The sequence below is a fragment of the Vigna angularis genome, chromosome 7 (assembly GCF_016808095.1).
Source record: "Vigna angularis cultivar LongXiaoDou No.4 chromosome 7, ASM1680809v1, whole genome shotgun sequence".
In the NCBI taxonomy this organism is placed as follows: domain Eukaryota; kingdom Viridiplantae; phylum Streptophyta; class Magnoliopsida; order Fabales; family Fabaceae; genus Vigna; species Vigna angularis.
The window spans coordinates 16,387,345-16,397,183 of record NC_068976.1 but is presented as its reverse complement, the minus strand read 5'-3'; the positions used below and the strand labels follow the sequence as shown (position 1 = coordinate 16,397,183).

Below are 9,839 nucleotides of genomic sequence, written 5' to 3'. Positions count from 1 at the left end.
TAATACTTACAAATTAAGTTATAAATATTAGTATAATAGAGTAATTTTTAATTTATCTAATTAAAAATATTAATTTATCAATTAAAAGCTTGGAAAATATTTATATGACAAAATATATGCTTTAAATATTTATTTATAAGTATATGTGTAAATAAATTTTAAAATTAAAAATTAAAAAAAAATCAAATATCTTTGGTATAATCTCTTTTTTTTCATTTAATACCTTTTAATAAGTCAACTATCACTTAAATATTGTTTTAAATAAGATACAAAGTAAAAACGTTACATTAATTATATATATTAATTATAACAGAAAATAATAAGTAAATTGTTAATATTTTTTATTACTAAATATTTTCAAGGGTAAAAATGTATATCAATTATTTTTCTATAAATTGATATTTAGCCTTCATGAAACACCACAAGTGAAATTCACCTTTTGCACAATTTCGTAATCTTAAAGATAACTTAGAAAAGAATTATGGGGAAAATTGAGATGAAATGTATTGGAGTCATGATTACGATTATGATTTTGTTAAATTTTGCACAACCCATATTAAGTCATGGTCTTTTATGCGATATCAAGTGTAGAATTCGATGTTTTTTTGCAGGAGTTTCTCAAGAGTTGTTTTCCAGATGTATGGGTCATTGTGAGTCGTCACACTGTAGCCAATTATCCAATGATCCCTTTTATAATTGTATAAGTGATTGTCACTTAATAAAGTCTAACGCCATCAACGATGGTACGTATTATTACATATTTTCTTCTTTCATGTTTTTATATTGTTTTTCGATGTTTTATTTCACTATATTTTTCTCTTGATTTTTAAAATTTATTTGCTCTTTTATACCATTAATTTTACATGTTTTTCAGGTGTCGCTGATAATGTGAACAATGAGATGAATACTTGCATACAAAAGTGTAAATAAATATTATAATTTATAACAAGAAAAATTATTAGAAAAAAATAAAAATTCTACTCAATAATAAGGAAACATCTTGATGAATAAAAAGTATTTATGTACATGTTTTTTCTTTATATTACTTTCCATAATCTTTTTTATTCTTGCAACTCGGGTATTGATATAATTAATATAATTAAATAAATTAAACCTTAAGCATATATTAATTTTACTCATTTTTATAAATGAATGTAATTCATCTAGAAAATCACTTACAACTCAATCTTTTCAACAATATCGAGACTCCCTGAAAAAAAATAACACAATATAGGCAATGAGAATCTGAACTATAAATTAAATTAAAGTTGAAGCTTCGATTCATTATCATTATTCCTACAACATCAATATTAATTTATCATTTAATGAAAAATAATGAAGCAATGATAAAATGTTAAACATTGTTTTGTGAAAAAACGTTTTCAACAAATATTAAATTTTTTTCACTTGAGGCTCATGATTCAAGAAAAAAAGATTGAATGGATTTGAAAATAAATTATATGTTGTTTTCTGAATGGATTTAGAGGTGATTAGGAGTGAATTTAGAAATAAAATTTGTGACAATTTGGGTAGGATTTGACCAATGTGATAGATAAAAAAAAAGTACTAATTGATAGAAATTAAAAATTACTAAAATGTCCTTAATAGTAAAATTAATATAAAATTATATTTATTAATAATATATTTATTGATAAAATAAATTTTAAGTATTAAAAAACATAAAAAATAAAAAAATTAAGTAAAGTAAAATTATTTTCTTTTTAAACTTCACCCCACAAAAAATAATTATAAATATATATATATATATATATATATATATATATATAAACCAATAAAAAAAAACAATTTCCTCATAGGTGATATACTTATGTATATATTAATGGAATTAATTCCATGTAGTGTTTTCCACTTGAAGAGCTAATCCCAAAAACCAATTCCAACATCCCCGAATCATTTCATTTGCCATTGAAGTTTCAAATAGCACACTCTCTCTCTCTCTTTCACTGCAAGTGATGAAAAATTAAGGACAATATTGTAAAATACCATTTCTCACCTACAAATTTCCTCGTCCCAAGGACGATAGCAAGAGAAGCTAATCTCGCAATCACATTCCTTCATTACCTCTATGAACACCAGAATCACCAGCAAATCCATCTCCGCAAATCCCTTCCAATAGTAAATCACTAGAAATTAATATAACCTTATTGCTCTAATTATGATACTACTTCAAATATTAAATATTAAATATTGATTAAGAAATATTATTTTGTAAGAATCTAAAAAGTAAAGTATTAAAGATTATAGGTGTTTTAAAATAATGAGCGAAGTGTTTTAAAGTTAAAATAATTCAATTAGAAATTCTTAAACTCATCTTTTTACTTACAATACAAATCATCTCTCTAAAATTTTTCCTCTTAGTTTCCTCTCACTTTTCTCTAAGATATTTGATTCCTCAATCATCTGTTTGACGATCAGGAAGTTTCTAGGAGATCACATCTGAGTAATCTGCATTTCTACCCAATCAATTTGGCATATAGCAAGTAAATAACACAAGTCTTTTCCCTCACTCTCGCATCTCTATTATGCATTTGGAGCTAGTGCTGTCAAAATGAGTTGTAACCCGTGAGCCAACCCGACTCACCACGGGTTTGAGCCAAGTTGGGTTTGAAAAAAATGTAATTTTTTATGCGGCTAGTTTTCAATCCAACTCACTTAGAACCTGACTCAGCGGGTTGAACTCGTGATGAGTCGAGTTGGCTCACCAACCCACTTAATTTAATTTAATTATTTATTATTTTCTGTTTCGATATTATTAGTTAGCATTTTTTTTTATTATATTGTAGATAGTGATAAAGAAGAAGATGTCTTAAGAGAGAAAAATATTTTAAATTTATCTATTTATGACTCTAATATTATAAATGGATAAGTGAAACAAAAATTAACAACATTAAAAACTTATTTGTTCGTCTTTTGTACATGTTTTTAGATTACGCTTGAATTGTATGATACTTTTTTTTTTGAATTGTCTTTGGAGTTTAACATTGTTTTAGAGTGATATTTATTTAGATTTCAATTTAAAAAAATTAATTTTTTTTATTTTAAAAAAAAAAGTTATAATTAAATAAGCCAGTGAGCCAACCCGTTTAACCCACCAACATGTGGTGGGTCGAGCCAGGTTACTCATTTTGACAGCTCTATTTGGAGCATTTGCAACATTGTTCTCGTATAACCAAAAGTTATACGATCATCGCAAGACACATATAACATCTAACACAAACAAATATGGGTAAGCTACCATAGCACAACCAATAACAAGAAAATTTTTAAATAAGAAACAAACACAACTTAATAACAAATCAATCATCTACAGCGTTATCTGTAACACCCCCAATTTTAATTTCATAAAAATGTGTAGAAATTTAAAATTTTCACAATCATGAATAAAATCATTTTATTTTAATTGATTAATATCTACACAGGACATTTCTTTCATCTTACACGTCATGGTTATTCAATATTTACAATCTAGAGATTTATTATGAAAGAATACGACTACAAGACGATTCCAATTCATACATTAAATATACATGTCTCTTATAAATTTTCCAAAGAAATAAAACTTTTACAATTTCAATATATAAATTATCCAAATTCATCACCAACGTAAAAAGTTTAATACGTTCCTTTACATAAATTGGATAAACTTTAAATGAACTCCTATATCCTCCAATCCCTCTCTCGTCACCCTTATAATTCCTACAATGTCTGTGTTCCTATTTGAGCTTCCATATAACATATGTTATACAATCATTGTATAATTACATACACTAACACGCAAACACACAAGTATGGGTGAGCTAAGAAAATCAATTAACATACAATTCAAATTCTACTAATTTATAATCATGTGGTAAAATTACTAATTAAACCGTTAATTCATATCAAACCATTTGACAACCTAGAATCCATTCAAACAACCATGATTCATTATTTCCAAAAATCATGATTCATTATTCCCAACAACCATGATTCATTATTTACAACAACTAACTAATCAAACTTAACAATATATTTTACAACACAACAACTTAATCAAATTAAACATTCATTCCAAATTCATATTTTTTTTTTTAAGGCATACCAAATTAACTATAACTACAAAACAGCCTTCAATAATCTAATAAAATATTGCTTAACTCAAATTAAAACAACAGTTTAGTACATTAACAGGTTCATACGTCTTTATATAATTAAAATATTTTAACCATGTAGTTAATACTTTTAATCCCAAACAATTTTCTAATACTTAATATAATATCCTAATAACTAAAATTGGAAAAGTTTATTACAAGTTATTTAATATATATATATATATATATATATATATATATATATATATATATATATATATATATATATATATTAGTATAATATTTTAAATATTCCACTAGAAAAGTTTAAGGAACTTTATCATATATATTACATTATAATATTATATACCCAAAGTCTTAAACAACATACTTAAACAAAACACGTCTTGGCATGTTGTATAATATATAACATAATAATTATAACATATAATAACCTAATGATGTACCGATCATGACCAACATATCATAATATATATATATATATATATATATATATATATATATATATATATATATATATAGTCTTTCTAGATTTTGTTTATAATATAAGAATTTTCAATCTATGAAATACACTGGACGAACAAAAGGAAATGAGATACAACAAGATACTAACGGCCCTACCACTTAATTCAATACTTCAATTTTAAACTCAACCAATGCCTTATGATTCAAACCACTCAATATATAAAAAAATATATATTGCACCATCACATGAGAACTTTGTAATATAATATTAAAACATATGTTGGACTGAAAATTGTCCAAAATCCCAACACTTGTCCTAATTTCTCCAAATTCGCGTTTTCTATGACCTTCTCCAATAAGCCATTGAATGAAAAGAAAATGTTAATTGCTTTTGCTCTAAATAAATATTTAGTCGAGGTTTAAAGTTATTAACGGTACAAATATCAACAACCAACACAAGCTTTAAACAACTTAACTCAAAGCTCAAGTGTGTTAAAAGATTTGGAGAGATATTAACAGCCCAACAACTGTGCAAACATTAACATTCTGATGCAAATATTTCAACAAAACAGCGAGGTTTTTTTTATGTAGTTTATACAACCAAGACAACAAGGTATTTTCTGCATAATTTTATAGCAAGACAACAAGGTATTTAAATAGTTTATATACAAAGACACTGAGATATTTCTGAAAAATTTTATAGCAGGACAGCACGGTATTTAGGTAGTTTGCATTTCCTAAACCAGATTTACCAACTAGTAACATTCATTCAGCCACAAAGTGTAATTCCTTAAGATAACTCTTTAATTTAATTAAGTTCAATCACTTTAGACTCATTTCCAATTCCTATATTCCTTCAAAACAGTAACCTGTAACTCTAAATACACTTAAACAATACATTGTATTACATCATGCGTACATTATATCTATTTTACTCATTCATGCAATTTCTCAACGTTTGATCATCAAGAAATGTAAATCGTGTGCACAACCATTCTAAGAGTGAGATTCTCTTATGTTTGGACCAGTTATTTCAAGTTAAATAGAATATGAATTACATACCCAACAATTTCTAAGTATGTAATTATCTCATTTACATTGCATTGTTTAAAATTAAGGAAGAAGAAACTCATTTATCATACTAACAAAACATATATATAACCAACTCTAAAACCAAGTCACAATAACAAACAGAGCACGACTTCCTCCCCTTTATTTCCATTTATACCTATTGCGGAGATAATTACATACCCATTATTTCTGTTACAATTTATATAATTAAGATTACACGACCATCAGCCCCCTTAGAGTATTAGATGTTTAGTTCATTAACGTTATACTGGTTCTGATACACTGATCCAAGTGAATCATCAATGAAAAGTCATATTATGCACAATAACTCAACTCTAACCTAAACTTACCCCACTGAATTCCCGTCGGGTAAATAACCCCATTGTAGCAACCGAAAACAACATATAGACATTAAATCACAGATTTATATACCTTGTTTTCACATGGTAAGTATATCATCTTAAAAAAATTATATATGCACATGTTATTGCTCAATATGCAATTCAGACCCATCATTCAAGTATCAAACACAAGCAATCCGAAACACCATTTATTCCTGAATCAAAATTGCAAGTATGCACACAGGAAAACACTGTTAAATATCTAGAAGCAGTTTAGTTCCCCATACCTGTTCCTCCTCTTTACGGTAACCCTTGGTTCGAACATTATGTATCTTGCTCTCCCAGTCCTGTGTTCTCTCTTTGACTCGCAAACTGATTCTCTTAGTGCCTCACACTAACCACCGATCTTACTCGGATTCAACATTTGGTGCTCTCCCTCGCACAAAAAATAAAAAAAAAAAACTAAGCCTTCAATCTTCATTGCTCACTGTTCTAGGGTTTGGTCCGAGAAAGAGGAAAAAACCCAAATTTGAAGAAGAAAAACAATTGGGTCAAAAGAACTTTTGATTCTAAAGAAGGAACAAAGAAAAATAATTGAAGGAGAAGAAGAATGAAGATGGGTGAGTTTCTCTCTCTCTGGTCTTCTCTCTTCCCTCTCAAAAACGCTCCCCCCCCTTTTCCTACCAGTCCTCCTTTTTATTTTTATTTCTTGAAACCTCCAAAAAAATACATTTTTAAGAAAATATGTAAAAGTTAGCCCACTTGAAGGTTCGAAGGCGCATCCATCAAGCTATGCATACACAATCAACACATACACCACAAGACCAAGCTGAATTTATTGATATATTGACCATATAATAAATATATAAAGTATATAAATTCACACATTTCAAATATTAACTTACTATTTATTATTTTATTTATTTTTTTTTTCAACATCCATGAGCATATTCACTAGACATTTACTCCATCATACTAAGTTCTGACAAATTTAAACTTCATGATACTTTTATTAATTTAATATAAATACACGCCTTCTAAAAGTTTAACAGTATCTACAACTAAGTTTAACACATGATACTAAAATTAAACCTTATCTCAAATAAATTTTGATGACTAAATTTTTTTTTTTTTTTTTCTTAGTTCTTACATTATCCTACTAGCAGAATTATTTATACACCATGATCATCATCAACATTCTTGTTAACTATATCATGATTATACCATCAACGTCATCCTTATCAACATCATCCTTATCAACATCATCTCCAAACACAATATCACTATGAATCATCATCACATGTACCTCCATCAGAATTAACCTCATCATGAATCCTTCATCATGAATAACACCATCAGCCCTCATAATACCATGAACTCCACAGTGAAAGGAATCAGTCACACTCTTATACCCTACCTCAAAAACCCATAGCCTCCCCTATAGGTCTGCTCGAGTAGTCCTGTCATCCTAGCTAAGGAACATGTTTTCTACCACACAAGAACAAAGCAAACACAGTAAGACCCTTGTAAACTCAAAATTTTACCAAGTTGTAAAAATTTCAAGTTGTAGTGTAAAATAGAATGCTGTCAAAATTTGACATGGTTTACTATTTTATGTATAACTTTTTATACAATTAATATTTTGGGTTGATTCTTTTTCCATTGGAAATTAGACTCAAAAAGCTTCGATTCGAGTACTCATACGCCTAATTCCGACTTCGTGAAGGGGTTCAACGGAACTGTCAAAGGTGTGACAGATGTGCTGTCTGTGTGGATGGCGCTCCAGCGCCCTTTCCTGTGGGGCGCCCGGGCGCGAGCGTATCAGTTTTCAGATCTGAAACATGTGGGGATTACGTGGAAAGTTGGGGAATATACTCCAGACCCATAATGTTGGTCCCTTGGGTCCGAGAGGAGCGTGGGCAAATCTCTTTTGCATTGTTTAAGTGGTTCTTTGTAGATCAAGGGGGCCATGATGTCTCTTGGGCAGATCTACAAGTGTGGGAAGGGAGGAAATGGGTTCTGCACTTGTGTGAGTGAAGTCCTTGCTGCAGAATCCGTGAGAGAGTTTTCTAGAGGTCTTTGGAGCAAGGTGCTGCCCAGATTCGTAGTGAAGGATTCAAGGTGTTCCAAGGAGGTCTTCAAGAGGTAAGGGGAGCTAACTTTGATTTGTAAAAAAAAAAAATGCACATGTTTTGTTTGATGAAAGTCCTGCGAAATGTAATGAGTTTTTAATGGGTTGAATGATGGGAGTTATGATGAGAATTCGTTCTAATGCGTTTGTATATATAGATATGAAGTTTTGGATGAATTGGTTCTTGAAATGGGATGAAGAACATGGTGGTTTTCCCTTAGCTTTTTCCAAATCCGAAAATCATACTTCTTGAACAAATGATTAGTTTGAATGGGATGGATGTGAATGTTTGTTGTGAGATCTTGGATTGGAAATGTCCTATTCTTAGATGATGGTTTTTGAGTATGCTTTGATGGTAAAAAGATGAATCAAATGGGTTTTTGATATAACTTTGATATATGGAATTTGTATGAACTTTATGATGAAAAATTGATGAATATATTGGATTGATGGTGGATTTTCGTTCTAGCATGTTGATATACATGTATATGAAGCTTTTGCTGGATTAGGTTGTGAAATGGGATGAGAAACATGATGGTTTTACCTTCCTTTTGATCAAATACGAAAATTGGGTATTTTGGTTGGTTGATGAATTTTGGATGGATGAATTGATGGTTTGTGTAGAAATCTTTAATAAGATGAAAGTATGGTTAGTTAGGATTTAAGATGTTGATGTTATAAAAGTTTTATGTTGTGGAAAATGATGGAATTTATAAGTATGGTTTGATGAGTAGTATAAGTGATGAGTTTTGGGAAGCTCACTTAAGCATAGTGCAAATTCAAATCTGTTTGTGATGATTGATGAATTGGTGATGTGTGTAAACTGTTTTGGGATGGATTGAACTCAGTTTGGGAGTTGTTTGAGTAATTAAAAGTTGGTAGAAATTATGCAGAAAAATATGAGGCTATGCACTTAAAGAGTTGATTTTACATGAGTAAATGGATGGTTTGATGTTTATGGTGTTTGTGGTTGATTGTGGAGTGGTAATAGACTCCAAATATGTTTGAAAACATGTTAGAAGTGTTGAATATGTACTGGAAATCAAATCTGGAAAAATTCTGGGTGAAAAACCAGAATCTGGTTGCTGTCACGGCGCTCCAGCGCCCATTTATCGCGCTCCAGCGCGCGATGGTCAGGTTGAGTCGCGCTCCAGCGCCCTCTGGTCGCACTCCAGCGCGCCTGAACACAGCAGCATGCTGCAGATTTTGTTTTTGGGAGTTTTGGGGGTTCTGGATGTCCGTTTTGGACGTTCTTTAGTTCGTTTTGGGGGGTTTTTGACCCTTCCGGAACTGTTGGTGATGGTTTCAAAGCTATTTGAGTTACCTAAATATGGGTATTAAAAGGATATAAAGAAAATGTGTTATGTGTACATTGTTTTGAGTTGTTAGATATATCTATTTGATATGGAAATGCTGTGTGATTGGTTTGACATTGCATATTGATATGAGAATGATGTTTGGATGGTTAAGTACTGTTGAAATCATGGTTGTATATGATTTGATTATGAGTTTCATGTTAAATGAAGAATTGAGGTTATTAATGATATGGTATTGTGATAATCTCACTTATGCATTTGAATATATTGAACATATGCTAAGTTCATGGTTGGCGAATATGTGATGATGATATGATATGGGCGTTATGGTATGGTTGGATTGGTATTGTAAGGATTATTGTATATGGGTATTTGGTCAGATGATGTTATTAAACAAGTGGTG

General features: G+C 29.7%; 1 long non-coding RNA gene across 2 annotated transcripts; it reads right to left on the bottom strand.

Moving 5' to 3' along the window:
- Positions 1-1,122: 1,122 nt before the first annotated feature.
- Positions 1,123-6,905, bottom strand: LOC128197758 (uncharacterized). 2 transcript variants are annotated; one of them, XR_008250546.1, is made up of 3 exons: positions 6,277-6,903; positions 2,015-2,127; positions 1,123-1,210 (listed from the first exon to the last, which is right to left on the bottom strand). It is a non-coding gene; the product is annotated as an uncharacterized LOC128197758 (long non-coding RNA). The 2 variants fall into 2 exon arrangements; XR_008250545.1 differs by lacking the exon at positions 1,123-1,210 and having other exon boundaries at positions 1,815-2,127; positions 6,277-6,905.
- Positions 6,906-9,839: the final 2,934 nt, after the last annotated feature.